This window comes from Lynx canadensis, chromosome B3 (genome assembly GCF_007474595.2).
Source record: "Lynx canadensis isolate LIC74 chromosome B3, mLynCan4.pri.v2, whole genome shotgun sequence".
Lineage (NCBI taxonomy): Eukaryota > Metazoa > Chordata > Mammalia > Carnivora > Felidae > Lynx > Lynx canadensis.
The window spans coordinates 97,681,124-97,701,074 of NC_044308.2; the positions used below are offsets into that span (position 1 = coordinate 97,681,124).

Below are 19,951 nucleotides of genomic sequence, written 5' to 3' on the forward strand. Positions count from 1 at the left end.
AAAAAAAAAAAAAAAAAAAAAACAAGACAAAAACAAGAACAAAATCAAGGGCACCTGGGTAGCTAGGTAGGTTAAGTGTCCAACTCTTGATATCCACTCAGGTCAAGATCTCATCATTCATGAGATCAAGTCCTGTGTTGGGGCTCTGTGCTGACAGAGCAGAACCTGCTTGGGATTCTCTCTCCTTCTCTCTCTGCCCCTCCCCTGCCTGCAGGAGCCACACCTCTTTCTCTCTCTCAATATAAAATTAATATTTAAAGGGTGCCTGGGTGACTTAGTTGGTTAAGTGTCCAACTTCAGCTCAGGTCATAATCTCACGGTTAGTGGGTTCATGCCCTGCATCGGGCTTTTTGCTGACAACTCAGAGCCTGGAGCCTGCTTCAGATTCTGGGTCTCCCTCTCTCTGTGCGCCTCCCCCACTCTCTCTCTCTCAACAATAAATAAACATTAAAAAAAATTAAAAATAAATAAATATTTTTTAAAAATTAAAAACAAACAAAAACAGATCCTGGGGTGCCTGGGGTGGCTCAGTTGGTTAAGCTCTGGACTTCGGCTCAGGTCATGATCTCACATTTCATGAGTTTGAGCCCTGCATCGAGCTTTCTACTGTCAGTGCAGAGGCCACTTCAGATCCTCTGTCTCCATCTCTCTCTGCTTCTCTCTTTCAAAAATAAATAAACATTAAAAAAAAAAAAAAAGTAGGCTGGGACGCCTGGGTGGCTCAGTAAGTTGAACGACCAACTTCCGCTCAGGTCATGATCTTGTAGTTTGTGGGATTGAGCCCCGAGTTGGGCTCTGTGCTGACAGCTCAGAGCCTAGAGCCTGGAGCCTGTTTTGGATTCTGTGTCTCCTTCTCTCTCTGCCCCTCCCCATCTTGCACTCTGTCTCTCTGTCTCTCTCTCTCAAAAATAAATAAACACTACGAAAAAAAAAAGGTTTTTTGTTTTAAAGTAGGCTTTAAAGAAAAAACCAAAACAGATCCTAATGGGTGTGAAATCCTAGCTCATTGTGGTTTTGATAGATGGAAATTTTTTTTCATTTTATTTATTTTAGAGAGAGAGAGAGCAAGAGCAGGGGGTGAGAGATGGGAAAGAGAGAGAATCTCAAGCAGGCTCCACGCTTGGCACAGAGCCCAACATGGGGCTGGATCCCACAACCCTGGGATCATGACCTGAGCTGAAATCAAGAGTTGGATGCTCAACCTACTGAGCCACCCAGGTATGCCAGTTTTGATAGATTTTTAAACAGGAATTATACCCAAGACACATATTATAGGTAATTTCACATAGTTTAGGTTTAAAAGGCAAGCTGGGAATCATAACATGTACAGAAATAATACTAAATAATTACTGTTTGTAATTCATCTTATTATGCACAGAATCTTTTTGTTTATCGTAATTTGGTGTAAATTTCTAAATTGCCCTCCTATATTCTCATCTTGTATATTAATTTTTCTCTTGATACAAGTTTCAATGTTTTTTAGGACATGTTTTAAGTTTATTTATTTATTTTGAGACAGAGATTGAGAGACGTAGGGAGGGGCAGAAAGAGAGAGGGAGACAGAGAATCCCAAGCAGGCTCCATGCTGTCAGTGCTGAGACTGATGTGGGGCTCGAACTCATAAACCGTGAGACCATGACCTGAGCTGAAGTCAGACTGTTAACTGACCAAGTCACCCAGGTCCCCCACATGTTTCAAATTTTATCTAATCTTCCAGAAATAATGTTTGTACATGACATTAAAGATTTTCATCTCTGATGACTTCTGGTATCTAATTGAACCAGCCTTTGAGGTTGAGTAGATTCTTTTATTTAAAAAAAATTTTTTTTAACATTTATTTATTTTTGAGAGACAGAGAATGAGCAGGGGAGGAACAGAGAGAGAGGGACACACAGAATCCAAAGCAGGCTCCGGGCTGTGAGCTGTCAGCACAGAGCCCAATGCGGGGCTCGAACCCACAAACTGTGAGATCATGACCTGAGCCGAAGTCAGTTGCTTAACCAACTGAGCCACCCAGGTGCCCCGTGAGTAGATTCTTTTAATTCCATGGCTATGTTATGCAGCATTTTATAGTCATTAGGAATAAAAAATAAGTTGTTTCTCTGAAGTTGAGCTGTGGTCTTTTCTCAGAACACTTACTGTAGTCAAATGATTGATCTAATGTATTGAAATACTTGTTAAATCTTAATTTTCTTTGGGCCAACATCTTTGACAAAGAGCATTCGTGAACACTTGGTCAATGAACACTTGACCTACTATGAACCAGCTATGGTACTGGGGGTTGGATACACACTGGTAACTAAACAGATACTGTGGCATGTGATAGAAGTTTGAAGAAAGAGAGTCCTATTGTTTTTATTGCCTTCTTGACTAACAGCTTAAGGGATAACTTGGAAAAAATTAGGGATAAATTTGGCTCAGGACCAAATTATACTTATTAAGCTGAGTTTACATGTCTTTCCCAAAGAATTGAGTTAGCTTATGAGAGATACATACACTAATGTTAATACACAGAGAGCTAGAATCAAGATCAAGAAGGAAGGTGGTAACATACTAGAGCCCTAAGTTTCACATGTTTAACACAATTGCCATTATGCAATTACTATGTTACTACTTTGACACAAGCTCTAGGGATGTGTTCGCTTGGGAAAAAAATTAACATTGATTGAACAGGTAAAGGCTCATTTATCTCATATAAAAAAAAATCCTAAAATTGTGCAACCCGGGGCTAGCATAGTAACTCTCTATCGGTGACCCAGGTTCTTGGTCCTTCTGTTCTGCCATATTTAATTTTTATTTTAATGTTTATTTATTTTTGAGAGAGAGACACAGAGACAGAGTATGAGCAGGGGAGGGGCAGAGAGAGAGGGAGACACAGAATCCGAAGCAGGCTTCAGGCTCTGAGCTGTCAGCACAGAGCCCGACGCAGGGCTCAAACTCATAAACCGTGAGATCATGACCTGAGCTGACCTGAGCTGAAGTCGGACGCTTAGCCGACTGAGCCACCCAGGCCCCTGTCTGCTCTGCCATCTATAGATGTACACCTTTGCTTTCTTATGCCTCATGACCATATGTTCCCCAAATGGTTGCTGCACCTCGAGGCAGAAAGAAAGGAAAAGGGCAAAGGGGCAAGAGCTTTATCCTATCTTCATCTGGGCAAGCGAGATAGACACCCAGGAAGGGCTGCACACACATTGGCCTTATTGAAGAGGAACCCTGGGCTTAGGGACCCCCAATCTTATGTAATAGGCAGTAGGCAGGCCTGCCCTTTGCTTTGGAGTGAAACATTATCTCTGTCTTCCAAGCTTCCAAGCAAGCCTTCCCTTTGCTCTGGAGAGATAGTATGTCTGTTTTCCAAGGTTGTATGCCTTTCCAACATGCTTGAGAAGATAATCTGAAACAAAAGACACTCAGTGCCCCTGCTTGCAAGATACACAGTGAGAGACCATGGAGAATTGTCTCCCAACAATATCCTCCTTGAGGACTTCTGCCTGTCTATTACTGGCCACCTCTAATTGCAAGGGAGACTATGAAATTGAGAATTTGGGGTTGGGCACATTGCTTCTCTGAATAAAATTGGTGTTCTATGAGTAAGAAAAGGCAAGCAAGGGATGGAACTTCATAAGAGCAAGGCAAAAACTGTGCCCAGGTGTTTTGATCTGTGCGGCCAATCTCTTCTCCCCACTGCATAAATAGATCTTACGACACTGTATTTACTGAGCCTGCCAGAAATAATTTGTGCAACTGAGATATAAGAGAATTCCCAGTCAAGTGCCATTTTACAAATCTCAATTAAGCTACTGGGAGTTTAGCGCCGAATTTTAATGTCACAATTGTTTAATATCTAAGTGTACAAGTCTGTAATTCTTAGAACTTTCCCCATTAAATAAATCTGTATTCGTTATTTTGACAGACCATTGGCAGGGGGTGAGAATAAAAGTGCTTTTAATTTAAGAGAACATTTATGCCATGAAATTTCCCCCAATCTTGGGGTATCTATTGCTTAAAGAACACATTCTACTTTGTGACCAGATAGGTGTTTAGTAAGAGGTTTATAAATATACTTTTTCTGGTTTCATTTATTTTAAGAGGATTTTTTTTTTCACCTCATGACAGTCATTTGGGGCTGACAATGTTACCATGGTAACCATGCTCCAAAATGCTGGTTGCCAGTGAATATTGATCCTTAGCCCCTCAGCACCTTTCACTACAGTGCTCACTCCCTTACGTGAAGGAGGCTTTGCTCAGAGCACATTTAGGTCAAGGAGTCCACGCCCGGTGGTGGTTAGGTACTATCACCAAAATCGACTGGAACCAGTCTAAGGGTTCCAATGAGAATCCAGGCCCAACCCACATCATCACGGCTTATATTTTCACGGCAACAGATAGAGGCAAAACTTCTTTGTTTTCTCTTCAGCTGCGTTGTTACAGTTCCTTTTTTTCTTTCTTTTAATGTTTATTTTTGAGAGCGAGAAAGACGGGGCGTGAGTGGGGGAGGGGCAGAGAGAGAGGGAGACACAGAATCCGAAGCAGGCTCCAGACTCTGAGCTGTCAGCACAGAGCCCGACGCAGGGCTTGAACCCATGTACCATGAGATCACGAGCTGAGCCGAAGTCCGACCCTTAACCTACTGAGCCACCCAGGTGCCCCATCAGCTGCGTTGTTACAGTTTCAAAGCTCAGTCAGTGCAACATACGAGGCATTGAGGGAAAATTTCAGATGTGAAGGGACATGACTTTCCAAGAGGGAAAGAGGTTCCTCAACTACTTTTCAAAGCCCGTACTATATGATTTTGAAATAAAAATGTTTCTCTCCTGAAAGGGAGGGAGAGGTTTTAATCTGGGCAGGGCACTGGAGATTTAAAGATTGATCCAATTCAGAGTCCAGGGGTGTCCTGGAGGTGACGGTTCTCAGGGCGGTAGCAGGGCGGTTGCAGATAGAGTTTGCCCCTCCTCTCCATAAATAGGGAAGTGCCCCTCCCCTCAGCAAGGGTTTGTGCATGAGAAAGGGAGGCTTGTTGGAAAGGGCAGCTTTGAAACTTAATTCTCTTTGCCAAGAACTAATGGACTGTCTTCAACGTGCATGAAAATATGTTCAGCACGGTGACCAGAGAAGCCAAAATGAGGCCTCCACAGACCTAATTTGGCATCAGTTTATCTCCACGTGAGAAGATCTGGATGTGCTTATTTTACTCGCTGCTGTAACCAAGAAAAAAACAAACAGAAACCCTCCAAAGGTTCACTGAGACAGCAGTCAGTCATGAAAAAGGAATTTGAACCAAGATAACGTTAGTTACATTTTATCCACATGTTCCTGAAGCCTGAGCCCTAACAGTTGAACCAATGTGCTTTAGCCTTTCATCATACATTAAAACCTAACCAAATCAGCATAGACTTTGTGTCATTCAAAGAATCTGCATACACAGACACCGCACAGACATCTTTGGACTACTGACAGAATTAAAGGGTTCCAGGACCAAGTGAGACATTTCACTTTCTTAACCATCCTTGTTCTGTGTTTGGAGAGGCCAAAGGGTGGAAGTGGAAATCCAGGGAGAAGACGTAATGGAAGAAATTGCTCACCTGTTTCATGCAGCAATAGCTAGCCTTAACGGAGCTCTGACTACGGGCCAGGAATTGCTCTTTGATAGGATTTCGTTGACTGCTCGTTAACAGTCCTATCAGGTAATGGTGATTATAATATCCATTTTACAGTTGTGGCAATTGAGGCACAGAGAAGTTAAGTGACTCTCCCAACATCACACAACTAGTACAGGACCTATACCTCTTGTGCAAGATTATAGACATCCTCCCCCCCTTTCCCCCCAGCTTCGTGGCTCAGGGTGACCTAAGCAAAATGCTACAGCAGGAAGGGGAGAGGAGATCAGGCTGTGGTATACTGGAGGGGAAAAGCAAAGGGAGCCACTTAAAGTCAAGGCAAGGACAATGTCTCCAAGGACAGTGCAATTTCTCATTAGTGAAGTATTGGTCAAGCTCCCCAGCCTCAGAGGCCTGTCCAGGGTTTCTTTGCTGCCAGGGTCACATTGCTCAACTGCCTGTAGGGGTGCTGCAGCCCTGGAAGGAAGCCCAGGCTGTAGGGCTGCCAGGACCCGGCTGGTCTTCTACTCAAAGACAGAGGAGAACGTCATTCCGGGGTAAATTCTCCTTCAAATGACCTTTCTGAGATAAACCTTGTCTGTTTCAGGGTCTGCTCTCCTTAGTGCATCTTCTCTGGCTCCAAAAAGACATGTCCTGGGGTGTCTGGGTGGCTTAGATGTTGGAGCGTCTGACTTTGGCTCAGGTCATGATCTGGCAGTCGGTGAGTTTGAGCCCCGCATTGGGCTCTGTGCTGACAGCTCAGAGCCTGGAGCCTGCTTCGGATTCTGTCTCCCTCTCTCTCTGCCCCTCCCCCACTCACGCCCTGTCTCTCTCTGTGTCTCAAAATTAAATAAACATGAAAAAAATGAAACAAACAAAACAAACAGACACATCCTCTGCTATCCAACCAGTTTCCCTGATGTGCTTGAGTACTGGTGACTATGCTCTTGGGGGGAGGGGTGGTGGTGGCAGTCATTCCCACTAGGGTTTTTCTGCAGCGATCCTGTCCTACTGACGGCGGTGTGATGCCTAGGACTGATTGGCTTATCGGCAAAATGTACCTCTTTTTAACTTATGCTGCCTGTTTTCCCTGAAGAATAAAGCTCTGTCTAATCCAAATAATATAGAATATGGAATAATACGGAAATATTTGTAACTGTGATGTCTCTGGTTGGAAACTGAAAAGCAGAGAGGACGTATGCCAACACCTTCCTCTGGGATTTCTTTACCTGCCTTTCAGTATAGGAGCAGAGCCTCTTAGATGTCAGACCATTCACCATTCGTTATTGGTCGCCAAGATGATGAACACCTCGAGTCCTAAAACATGCTTTGTTGCAATCATTTGGTTTAAAAATATATGGATAGTTTCAATAAAAGGAATGACTAGACCAATTAACAAACTTTCTGAACCCAAAGTCAAGCCTTCCTGGTTAAATCTATCATACAATAGACTTATAAGGTCTCTTAGGTTTACTTGTTTGTTTTTTCAACAAGAAGATTCCTTTATAATGGTGAATTTGATAACACACAATACTAGAGTGATGATGGCTTCAGTCACTGGTCCACAGGAGGCAGGAGGGAGCAGTGAGAAGAACTGACTTTCCAGGGCTCACATCACACCGACATCCACACCAGGAATGACTGCCATGTACCTCCCTGAAGCTTCGCCCACCTACTGGTTCAGTCAAGAGCTATGTTGCTTTTAATTTGTCATTTTTTAAGTTTATTTGTTTTGAAAGAGCGGGGAGAGGCAGAGAGATGGAGAGAGAGAGAGTCCCAAGCAGGCTCTGTACTGTCAGCGCATAGCTGGATGCAGGCCTCGAACTCATGAACTGTGAGATCATGACCTGAGCCGAAATCGAAAGTCAGATGCTCAACTGGCTGAGCCACCCAGGTGCCCCTTAATTCATCATTTTTGCTCATTGAAGATAAAATCCACCGTAGTGGCAAGATTTCAGCACAACACTCTTTCCAGTCATGATAGATAGGGACATCCCAGCTCTTGATGAGAAACAAAATTTCATTTGACTTCTCTTCAAAGGACTGGAGAGAGAATTTTTTTCTTAATGATCTGTTTCAATATTTGTATGTACTTAAAAAAAAAAAAGGCAACTCACAGTATATTTATTCTGTGCTCTGTCTCCCTGGAAGATTTCTCATGATCTGGGAGCCAATTAATACACTTCAAAATAAGCAATAAAAATTCTAGTGCAATTCTCAGAAGCAGATGGTGGGCTTGCTGGGGTCGGAGGGGAGAGAAGCAGGTGCCCCACTTGGTAGCAGGGTGCGGCCTTTGGGAAAGCTGAGTGGACACACAGACAGAAGCATCACCAAGCAAGAAACACAGCCAGGGAAGGCCTGCTTCCTTCTGTGCTCCCCCCAGGTATGGAGGCATCGCCTTTCCCGCAGCCTGACTTCTCAGGGACTGAGGACCCTATCCCTCACTCTCCACTCTCGTGACCTGTATGATAAATTGGATGGTCTCTGACTGAATCAGGCTTAGGCCAAGAATTGGGATCTAACTCTGGAGGACCCAGGTAGATTTCCTTCAGGCTATTCCAAACAGGAAGTACCTGGGACACTCACTTCAAGTAGCTGTGAGGCATAAAGGGAAAAGGCAAGGAAAGGAGAAGCTGGGAAGACAAAAGTGATTAGTGGGGCGCCCAGGGGGCTCAGTCACTTGAGAGTCTGACTTCAGCTCGGGTTGTGATCTCACAGTTCATGAGTTCGAACCCCGTATTGGGCTCCCTGCTCTCAGTGCAGAACCCACTTTGGATTCCTCCCACCACCCCCGCTGGTTCACACACTTTTTCAAAAATAAACATTAAAAAAAAAGTGAGTAGCAACACAGTGGCTCTTGACCCACCTCTGTTTTGTGGGTAAGACCCGCTGCCACGGCCACGTTATCCTTGTGCTGGGGACAGACTATGATGAGTCTTCACAGACACTAGCAGCCTAAGGATATTCCATGCTGCTTTCGTATGTATGTATTATTACAAATAATAATTGGTATCATGTTTACCCGACGTAAATGCAACTGATTCGGTTCATTCCCTTTCGCTACAACTGTTCACTTCCCTGCCCTGAAGAGTTCATGCCTTCAGGCCTGCCACCAGGCTCACCCTGGCTTGCCATCCGCCCCGCTCCCACCATGGGAAAGTGGCCCCAGGTCAAGCAGAGAGGACACACAATGCCAGAGGTGACTGGAAGGAGGGCCTACCTCAATGAGACTTCTGATTCTGAGAACCTAAGTTACTGTGAAGGACTCACAGAGGGAGCTGAGCTTAAATGTCACGGCTTTCTTTTTTTAAGTTTATTTATTTATTTAGAGAGATAGAGAGAGAGAGAAGAGGGGGAGGGGCAGAGAGAGAGGGAGAGAGAGAATCCCAAGCAGCCTCCACACTGTCAGCATGGAGCCTGATGTGGGGCTTGAATTTACAAACCATGAGATTATGACCTGAGCCAAAGTTGGATGCTTAAATGGCTGAGCCACCCAGGTGCCCCAAACACCACTGTTTTTTTTTTTTAAATATATATTTTGTAATGTTTTATTTATTTTTTGAGAGAGAGAGTGCACAAGCAGGGGAGGGGCGGGGGGGGGGGTGGACAGAGGATCCGAAGCAGGCTCCACATTGACAGGCTGAAAGCAGTGAGCCCCACAGGGGGCTCGAACTCATGAACTGTGAGATCATGGCCTGAGCCAAAGTCGGATGCTTGACCGACTGAGCCAACCAGGCATCCCAAAGCTCACTGGTTTTAACTGCAGTTAAAGCAGACTCAGGATGGTCTCAGTCTCCACAAGGGACAACTGGTGGTTATGACAGCACTTGTCACAGAAGCCCTGTCCACAGGCCGGGCAGTGGTAAGCTGGATGCTGAACTCCTCCCAGCAGCTGTGGCAGTGCTGGATCTCGTACTCGGGCCCCAACCATGACAACCTGGCCGCCTCCTTCACCAAACCTAGTGATACATCAGTGGCTGTCACCATGCCCCCACGGCATTCTGCACATCCTCCCCCATCTCCCAAGCATCCGGCCTTCCTTGCCCACCCGCCTCAGCAACATCTCACTGGCTCTGTCAGCAGTTGTCACGCACCTGCTCAGGCACTGACCGGGCCTTGGATGAACAGGTGTCACAGAAGCCCTCCCCACAGTGGTGCTTGGTGTTGTTATCTATTTTTTTTTAAAGTTTATTTATTTTTGACAGAGAGACAGAGAGAGTGAGTGGGAGAGGGGCAGAGAGAGAGAGGGAGAGAGAATCCCAAGCAGGCTTTGCCCTGTCAGCTCGGAACCCAATGTAGGGCTCGAACCCACAAACCACGAGATCGTGCTCTGAGCCAAAACCAAAAGTCCAATGCTTAACCGACTGAGCCACCCAGGTGCTCCTTGGTGTCTAGCCGATGGTTGCAGCTCCAGTGGCGGGGGGGATCTGTCCATGAGCCAGAAAGCCACAGCACTGGTGGGCCCATGGCTAAGCTCAGACACGGATTGAGCCAGGACCTTCATTCCAACCAAGAGGCCCTAGGCAGCACTGTTCCTGTCCTTCAGAAATCCGTCAGCTGTAGGCCATACGTGCACAGTCTCGGCCCGCACCGAAGTACCCACAGGACCTTGGTTCCCAAACCATACTGTAGCTACCATAGACATTCGATCACATGCCCAGACCAGGCACAGTTTTCGAGACCCATCCAGGGGGGAGTTGGTGGCAGCTGATATCCTGGGCACTACGCTGACTTCCTTGCCTTTTTCCCAGCAGGCCTTGAGGGAATAAACTCGGTTGTCATGCTGGTGTGAATATCTGCAGTGGCCCCTGACTTGATGAGCTACTCCTTTCCTGTGATTTGTGCGGTTCTTACAGCCAGCCCCAAGGCAGAGCCACAGGAAGGAGCAGGTGAAGTATTCATCTGGAAAAAAAGGAGTTGTGTGCCGTCTGGTCACTGGGGTCTCACTGCTGGGGTGGTCGGTCGGTTGCTCAATGCCTTCAGGGCTTTGAGGAGGACCCGGGGGTACCAGGGACAGACAGTGGTGGCACAATGCACCCTGAGGCCCAGAGATGCCTGCCGGGTGGTTGGATGTCCTTGTTCCCTTGTAGTGAATGGAACTGCAGGCTTCAGAGCAGCAACCCAGCTTCCAGAGCCGGTTCTGGACAAGCTTCTCTGGCCCGTCTGAGGGGTGATCAGAGCCCAGCAGGTGAGTGTGCACAGTGTCATGGAAAATGACAACCACATCCAGGCCACGGTGGGCAGTGGGAGCTCCTCAGTGAAGTGCTTCAGATAAGCTACTGATGGGTCCCAAGGGACTCAAAGAGGTCCATTATGCAGCCCATCTGTAGGAGTTCGAAGGATGACGAGGTCTGAGATGGCCAGGACCTTAAGCAGCAGGGTTGTGTGTTCTCTGGCTGAGACTCACCCTAGCCCCTAGGAGCCCCTTGGCGTCTGTTACTGCTATTTTGTGGCCTGGGTCACGCGCCGCTCACATTTCCACGGTGCGGGGCTCCTGGGCAGGGGAGGGTCTGAAGGCATCAAGGCCATAAAGGAAAGTGTGGTTGAGGTGTGAGACTTCCCATCACCAGTATTTCCGGAGATGGAAACCACCCTCAGGTGCCGCCCAGGTTTGCCATCCAATTTCCTCTTCACTGGGTCCCAGAATGTCTTTGCTTTTCTCCACCAGAAGGAAACTCACTTCTGGGCCGGTCATCTTCTTCCTCTTGGCCTCCTCCTGCTCTTCCTCCTTCAGTAGCCCCCGGACCTTGGTGACACAGTACACAGTGAGGAAGTGTCTCCTGTTGCGAGTCCCCCAAGGCGAGTCCTGTTCTGGAGCCCCAGGAACATGTTGATTTTACAGGCCGGGCACCTCATGGCCGCCCTCTGCCCTTCGCCTGGTGAATGGCCCTTGGGGGCCCTCGCTGGGGATCACTAAGGGGGTGGCCAGGTTGGAGTCCTACCCACTCAGGGTTTCTCAGGTGCTCCTGCAGCTGGTGCTTCTTCTCGAAGCAGAGACACTGGGGGCTGCAGGCAGCACTCACCACACCACAAAGACAGCTTGGTCAGCCCCGCCGCAGGCCTAACTTTTCTGACTTCAGGCCCTTCTCTGCTGGGGGAATCTGGGCATTTGCACTCACATGAGTGAGGAAATCACACACCATACAACTATCCCTGGGCTTTCCCCAGGAGTGAAGACAAAGGCTTTGAGTATGAAGACTATGCAGAATTTCCACAGAATTCTGAACACCTTAAAACAAAACAAAACTGTTGTCCTATGAGAATATTCACAAATGTTCAAATATTGAATTTTCTTCCTCCACGATTCCTGTATCAGCAGCAATGTTGGTCTGATGCTTTCATTCTCCGCCAGGTGTCAAAATGAACTTGACAGGGGGGTCAAGGGTCTTTCATGGCTTCGAGAGATCTAATGGGTTCACTGAGGTGGGCTTATCAGTTGGGCCTCAGCCACAAGGTTTGGGTAATGCCAGAGAGTGGTCAGGAGCTTTTCAATATAATCGGCCTCATGTCAGTATTTCAGGGGGTATCTCAGGGCAGCGTGGTGAGGGCAAGGTGGGGTTGGGTGACAGCTGGACACTGGTGAGGACAGAGGCTGTTCTTCAGGGCACCGGAGGACCCAGCCTCACCCCCATCTCTGTCCCCCTTCTCCTTCACTGCCTCCTGGGCTCCTCCCCTCCTGTTGTCATCCGGGACCCGCTCATAGGTTTAGTTTTAAAACTGTGATTTAAAGCACAATTTAGCTGCTAGCTACTCCTCTGAAGACTTTAACTTCAAAAAAAAAAAAAAAAAAAAGAATCCAACTGGGGATAATTGTTCACATCTGCCTAATGATGTTTCTATTTGAAGAGACATAATACAATGTAAAATTTTGAGTAGTGATAGCTCTCAGTTTATAACTGAAATCAAAAGGGTAAAAATTCAATGAAAGAGCTAGATAACTTCCGAAAGGTATTCTTTATGTGAGGGTTCAAGGCAACACGTTTTGTTAGCAATATCAGAGGTTGATTTTTTTTTTTTATTCTGATTTTTTCTACTTTCGTGCAGGTGAGGTAGGGAGGAGCAGATGTTTTGTGTTTGGCAAGACAATAGTTCACTTCAGTACGACTAGATGGCTTCACCTTGTTTGTGCTGTTCATTGCTAAGAGGCCCACGATGCTGTCCGTGGGGCCCGAAATATGCTGTGGGGAGCCAGCGGGCCTTGGGGGAACTGAAAAAGAAATCATTGCTCTGGCCTCACTCAGTCATCTGTTCCCAGGCAAAATCATACCCTGTCATCCATGAAGATTCAGAGAAACTCAACCTTGACTGAGCTGCTGTTTCTGACCACAGCCCTCATTGTCCTGAGCCCACAAAGGCCCTATCCATGGGACTGAGAACACTAATGCCAGAAGGATGTTAGGAACCAATGGCCCAGGTCATGATCTCACAATTCATGGGATCGAGCCCCACGTTGGGCTCTGTGCTGACAGTGTGGAGACTGCTTGGGATCCTCTCTCTGCTCCTCCCCTGCTCTCTCTCTTGCTCTCTCTCAAAATAAATAAATAAACTTGAAAGAAAGAAAGAAAGAAAGAAAGAAAGAAAGAAAGAAAGAAAGAAAGAAAGAAAGAAAGAAAGAAACCGATGGCTGAAGAGTAGGCTTGTGTTGGAAAGAACATAGCTCTAGGGAAAGACTGGTGAATGAGGAAGGGTAGGTGTGAGTGGAGTCTGACTGGGGCATGACAGAGAAGAAGTCCAAGGGTGCTGGGAGTTAAACCATTGCCAGGATTCCAATGAAAGACTAATGTGGTCTAATACTAGACAGTAGGTGCTCAATGAATGCTTCTTAACCAGATAAATGGGAAGATGCTGGTCAGAGGATCCTGGGTGGGGGTGGGTTAGGGAACCAGCTTGGGTTGTTAAGGGTCTGTGGAAAGAGTTATTGAAGCTTAAACCAGGGGGTTTCCTGGGAGGAACAGGCACCAAGCAGCAGAACTGAATACAAAAGCCAGACTTGTTTAAGTAGGGTGGGGCAGAAACTGCTAGTTGCCTACCCAGCATCTACTCTCCCCTTTTTTCCTTAATAACGCAACTGAGATTTTAATCTGGGTGGCAGTGTGCCCAGCCAAGCGCTACATTCATCAGCCACGTTTATAGCTGTGATGGCCATTGAGGCATATGCTTAAGTCGTTGGGTGGGGCTTCTGTGAAGATTCTTTAAGAGGCGTTAGTCTCCTGACACACTCATTTTTTCCCCTTCTCTGTTCCTCATGTGTCTTCTTGGAATAGGAAGATCAATGTGATGGCTGGAGCTCTAGCTGCCACATTGGACCATGAAGTGAATGTGAAGATGAAAGCCATATGCTAAGAATAGCAAAACCCGGGCCCCTTGATGACACTAGTTCCCATACCAGCCTCACTCTAGCCTTCTTTTATGTGAGAGAGAAATAAGCTCATTCTTGTTGAAGCCACTGTTATTTCTTCATTCACCTAGGACATCACAAGCCTAGTGATCTTGAGAAGGCTTTGAAGACTGAAAAATTGGGGTTTTTATTTTTTTTTCATTTTGGTGTATGTATTTGTTTAAGTAAGCTGTAAGATAAAGGTGATTAAAAATGACAAAAGATTGTCTCTCTGGGCTCAGTCATAAAAAGAAACTAAGGGGTTATGTATTATTGTGTTATGTGTTTATTTGGCTTAATAAAAACAGGCTTTAATCTCTCACGTAACTGAGAAGTCCAGAGGTCAGGTAGGCTTCAGATAAGGCCTGATACAGTAGCTAGAAAATTCAATGAAGACCCGGTATCTTTGGATGTCAGTGAAGACATCAGTCTCACCTAATGACCACGAGAGTCCTGAAGCTCTTGGCAAAGTCTTCTTGCATCTAGTCCGGGTCCCCAAACTAATCCTGTGGCTAGGATAGCTAGGACAATGGAGCCCACTAGATGGACCACTCAGAGACTTGTAATGAGGCTTTTCCTCCCAAAGGCATTGTTGGGAAGCATGGGACCCTGCCAGGAGGGAGGAAAGGAGGCGAATGCATGTGGGGAGGTCACCTCTCCTGGCCATGTTCACCAGCTAGCGTTATGTAAAGGAGCTCCAGTTTTTAAAAAGGCAAAGGTCTGTTGCTCTCAAATGACTTTTTACTAGCCTGGAAGCCAGTAATAGGCTTACTGGTTTGAGGTAAGGCATAGGATTTCCAGAGAACCTTTCCTACTCTTACTTTCATTCATTGATTCAACAGTAAATATTTCCTGGGTGCTAGTTATGGGTCATGCAGCTGGCAGGTTGTGCCTGAGAGGATAGGCACATATTAAGCCATTAGGATCAGTCGGCACTAGCAGATGGGGGTACCCAGACTCTTTCAGAAAGTCAGAAAACAAGCAGGAGGGCCTGGGGAAAAGGACAGGTAAGTCTTTCTAGGGATAAAGGAATGGGACTAGCCATTGTGCATAGGGGAATGCCCAGAAAGAGCACATCTATGTAGGGACCTCAGCAAGGCCCCTGCGTAGGTTGAGTTCCGTAAATCTGAGAAAGACAGAGTGGAGTGGGGGTGCATATGGGGACTTCACATTGTGCCCTTTTAGCAGTCTGACCAGGGCTGGCTTTGCGATTAGGGTTCTGAATTTCCCGGGTTAGAAAGTCTCTGCAGGGGAGGATGGGTAGGATGAGTGGTTCCTAATGTGGGCTTGGGAGAGTTTCAGAGGTAAAATGCCAGGAAGTAAGAGTAAATCCCTGAAACTCCCAAGGAGAATCCTTCCCAATCCAACTAGCTTGCTGCTCTCCTGACCCTGGAACAGCTTGGGGGTTTTCAGTTTATCATGACACAATTCTTTTCTTCCTGCAGGAGTCAGAGAATAAGGGCTTCGTAACCCAAATAGTTCACAGTATGGTATTTGTCTCTATTTAAAATCATCTCCCATGGGGTTCAATTAACAATTTACATGTCAAATTATGTCACACCCATTACTTGCTCTAATTTGGTCAGGCTGGGTCAGGCAGTCCCTGAACTGATGGAGCTCCTAGCCTCCCAGCTGACAGGCACAGCCTCAGCGCCCGAGCTGTCCTTGGCCTGAACTGCGTCAGGGTGTGATATCCCACTAGGAGTACCAGGCAACACTGTGTGAAAGGTCAAGTTCATGACGACAGCGATCTGTAATAAAGCCCCATTTATCAGAGCTTTGCCCCTGGAGACTGGAGTATGTGGGCTTGAATCCTGGCTCTCTCATTCAGCAACTATGTGATCTTGGGCAAGTTCTTTAACCTTCCTGAACCTCATTTTTCCACATCTGTAAAATGGGAATGCTCATAACATTTCATTTACAGGACTGTAATTGAGGATTAAATGAGATAATGCATGTAAAACATTTGGCAGAATGTCCAGCACTTAATAAGAACTCTGTGCTAGCTATTTCCTAGTAGTAATACTTAATTTTTTTTTATCTTGTTCAGTCCTTCAAAATTGGGGCTCCTCCAAGGATTACCTACAGGAAATATTTCACCAGCCCTCCAGAAACCCAGAGAAGACAGGCAGCCCTTCCTGGAGGGCATGCAGGGTGGCCAGAGAAGCCACAGTGGTATTTTGACACTAGAATGATTAAAAATGAGGCAAGAGTAGCCTTGACTTTAGGAACAGCTCTGTTGTGGGTACAGAAAACTTCTCCCTTTGCCACGTGGGGATCACAGAATGCCTTTGTGTGGCCATTCAATTGGTCTGCAGAGCTCCAAGAAGCAGATGTAAGAGTGCCGGGTCAGTCATTCTCTCCATTTTAAATACAGGTAAACTGAGGCACAGAGCAGTCTACATACGAACCGCAGTTCTTTCCCGCCTCTCAATGGACAAGTGAAGCCATGGTAATTACAGAGCTAGAAGCAGAAGCTCCTGCCCAAATGACTTGAGACTGAGGCATCTGGGTCATCAACCACAACGGAAGCTGATATTGGGGAAATTATCTGGGGTTACAGGCACAAAGACTATGCCTCTTACTGTCTTCTACACCCAGAATCTCTGCGGTTGTGTGCTACCCCCTTTGTGGGTACATCCAGCAGGTGGTGTATTATAGAGAAAGCCCCGATGATATTCAAGAAACCTATACTCTGACCCTAGTCCTGCCAAACCAGCTGTGTGACCTTGGAAAAGTTACTTTACCTCAGATTGTACTTCAGAAACAGAAGTGAAGGGCTTCAATGACATCAGTGTTTCCCAAGCCTGACAGCTCATGACTGCACACTGTGTGTGTCAGGGGGTGGGGTTGGGGGTGGGGTGGGGTGGGCAGAGCTCCGAAGCATGGAAATCTGTATTTTGCAAGTGTTCTCGGTGATTCTAAACAGCAGTCACCATTGGCAACTCTGGATAGATGCTATCTGAAGTGCCCCTAGCTCCAGTGTTTTCCAAAGCCAAAGCCCCTTTTACCACATTCCACACAATTCCACACAGTTCAGGCCAGAGATGGCAGTCCTCATAGTGAAACCCCATCAGAAAGTCAGTGTGTAATCCCAGGGAGGAGCCAACATGGCAGGGCACCTGGCTAGGGTGGTGTGTGGGAGAGGGCGGCCGCATGTTCTGGGGCTCAAGGTCCCTGCCTGTTTCTTGGCCAGCTGGGCTTTGGAGCCTGCAAACTGGGCTCGCCTGGGTCCAGTAGTGCTTTGACCCTGACTGTGACCATCCACTGCCTTGCTCCTGAGGGTCTGGGGACTTCTCACCACTGGGCTGTGGTCTAGAACACCAAATACACCTGTCCTGAAACTGAAAAACACATCAAGAATCCCAACAAGCTGGCCTTGCATCCTCGAGGCTGGCATCCATCACGTGTGCTTTTGAGTTCAGTCATGTGTCTCCAGCTATCCTAGAGTTACAAAAAGTTCCTCTTTTAACGAGGAGCTGTGGAATGCTAAGGCTAAAGCTGCCTTTCGCTCTTTCAAAAGTTTCACTTATGGGTTAATCCTGACATTCTTTGGCTTTAGTAAATGCGCAGGAGGTTTTTGTGTTTGTGTGGGGGCCGAGGCAGGAATCAATCATGGCTCCTGGCCTGAATTTGATCCAGGAAATGTGTGTCTAGACTCCCTCTGGGTGGCAGAGAGAACAGGGGAGCGGGGTTCCATGGCGGGAGCTTCACTGGGGCCCCTTGTGCCTACAAGGCACCCAAGCAGGAGAGGGGCTGCACGGGTGCGTTGGTGGGGGCGGGAGAGGGTATGCCTTGGCCAGTGGGGGCAGCCACCACTTGTTCATGCACTCTGCTGCCATGCGCCAATCAAAGTCTAGTGTTGCTGACACTCCCAGTTCTTGAAAGGAGTCAGAAATCTCAATCTTATCTGAATTCTTCTAATTTTAAAATGCTGAAACATTTAGTTTAGAAAATTCCTCAGATCAAGCAAATCATAACATCCAGCCACAGACTGGGACTCTGAGTAGAGAGCCTGGCCTCTAGCACTGATCTAGGGGACTCTAATATTCTGCTTCCAAATGAGCAGAGCCCCCAAAGGAGGTTCTCAAGTCTTAAGAGCGAAATCCACCTTCTACTTGGCAATTTCCTTTGTTGGAGGGAAAGAAGGCCCTGGCTTTCTGAAATCCTAGAAGTCCCCTTTCTCTGACGCAGCATCATGGATCTATGGTCCCCACCTTCCCTCTCCCTCTGTCTGCCCTTGCTCCCAGTAACCCCCAGTAACAGACAGCCCACTCTCTGGACCATGTCAGGTGTGATGTCCGTATATAAGCTGTACCACTGTCTCTGTTCTTATGCTAGACAACATTCAAACCCAAATAACAGATGACACCTTAGGACATGGACAACCTCGAGCTATCAACTTAGTTTTAGAGGTAAATAATTTGTGTACTTTGGTACTCTATCAAAAACAATTTACTCATGACACATGTCCCAGAGGATTGGTAGTAGTAGTTCTAGAATTTCTACATAGGAAAATCTTGGGGGTAGCATTTTGTTTGGCAGCAAGGAATTGCTAAATGACTTTTCCTAAAGCTACATAGTATATTAAATGCTCTTTTTTTCTTAAATTGCACACTTATCTAAAAACCAAAGAAAACCTCTAGGAGCCAAACCTTGGCCCTGTCATTGTGATTGGTCAGGACACATGCAAGGACAAAAAGATAGGCAGAGACATCGCCCCCCTTCTAAATGGGGAGGGGGATGGGCAGGATGGGGTCCCAGAACAATCCAGGTGTAACATAAGCCCCATAGCTCAAGAAAACATTCAATTTGGATGTTGAGAATTTTAAGCCTCGTTCCTGAAAGTGTCCTGGATGAAGAGGATGCATTCTTGACCACCAGGCTGAGCCATTCTGGAAAAAACCAAACCTGCTCCTTGGCAAAGGTCAGTGGTAATGTCAGAATGTCCCAGACACCTGCTCCCATGAGCTCCTTCCCCCAAGCAGCCAGATGGCCCATTATGACCAACACGCAGCTATCCCGGCCTGGTGCCCTGGCTCATTGGCAACAGATGGCCTGGGGGACAGGGACTTAACCCCATTTCTCAGACTGTAGTCCAGGGGATTCTGCTCATGGTCCCCCTTCTTGGAATCAGCAAACTCAAGGGACCCCAGGGAAGATTTTCTTAGAGTTTACTTTGGAGTAACCTCTAAACCCTAGAAAAGTATCATAAAATGTAATACTCCTTACTTGTCAGGAAGTGGTCGAATTCTCCCCCATCACCATAATGCTACTATTTGGTATTATTTCAAGTAAGTGATCCATGTATATCCCAGAGGGTTATTTACTTTAAAATAAACAAGTAAGCCATTGACCCTTCACTAAATTGGTGGTTTCATCACACTTAATAACTGCCTCACCAGCACATTGTTCCCTTCTGGAAAACCGGTCATCAGCAACTGGCTGGAAATCACACTGTTCTTGCTTAAATTTATCTAATAATCGATGGTTTGACATTACTTTTTTCCCTTTCACTTTTTAAACACCGTAGTAATTCAACACTGAAAGGAATGCGCTGTTTGTAGCTTATGCTTCTCTCAGGGAACAAAGGAATCTGGCAGGACATACACACAGGTATGGACAGACACACAGGTGTGAACCTGCCTTCAGAGTCATGTACCATTAGTGTTTTTCAGTTGGAGTGTGTTTGGGGGTTCAGGGGGACAAGAAAGCCACTTGTGCAGCAGGGCAGGTCCACACTGCAGCTTCCTCTGTCCTAAGCCACGCCCCCTGCAGTGGAGGGGGGGTGGTTCGTGCTGCGCTCACAGGCACCGTTGCTTCCATCTGCCTCACTGAGCTCACCACAGCACTTCCTCCCTTGGGCCAGGCTGGCCAGGAAACCCAGCCCCAGCAGAGGCTCCCAGCTGAGCATCTTCAAGGCCCTTGCCCTCCTCCCAAAACGCGGGCTAAGTCACATGGTGACATCAAGGGCAGG

The 19,951-nt window shown here is 46.8% G+C and overlaps 1 pseudogene; it reads right to left on the reverse strand.

The window, feature by feature from the left end:
• Window positions 1-9,363: 9,363 nt before the first annotated feature.
• On the reverse strand, window positions 9,364-14,456 carry LOC115517070 (annotated as a pseudogene).
• Window positions 14,457-19,951: the final 5,495 nt, after the last annotated feature.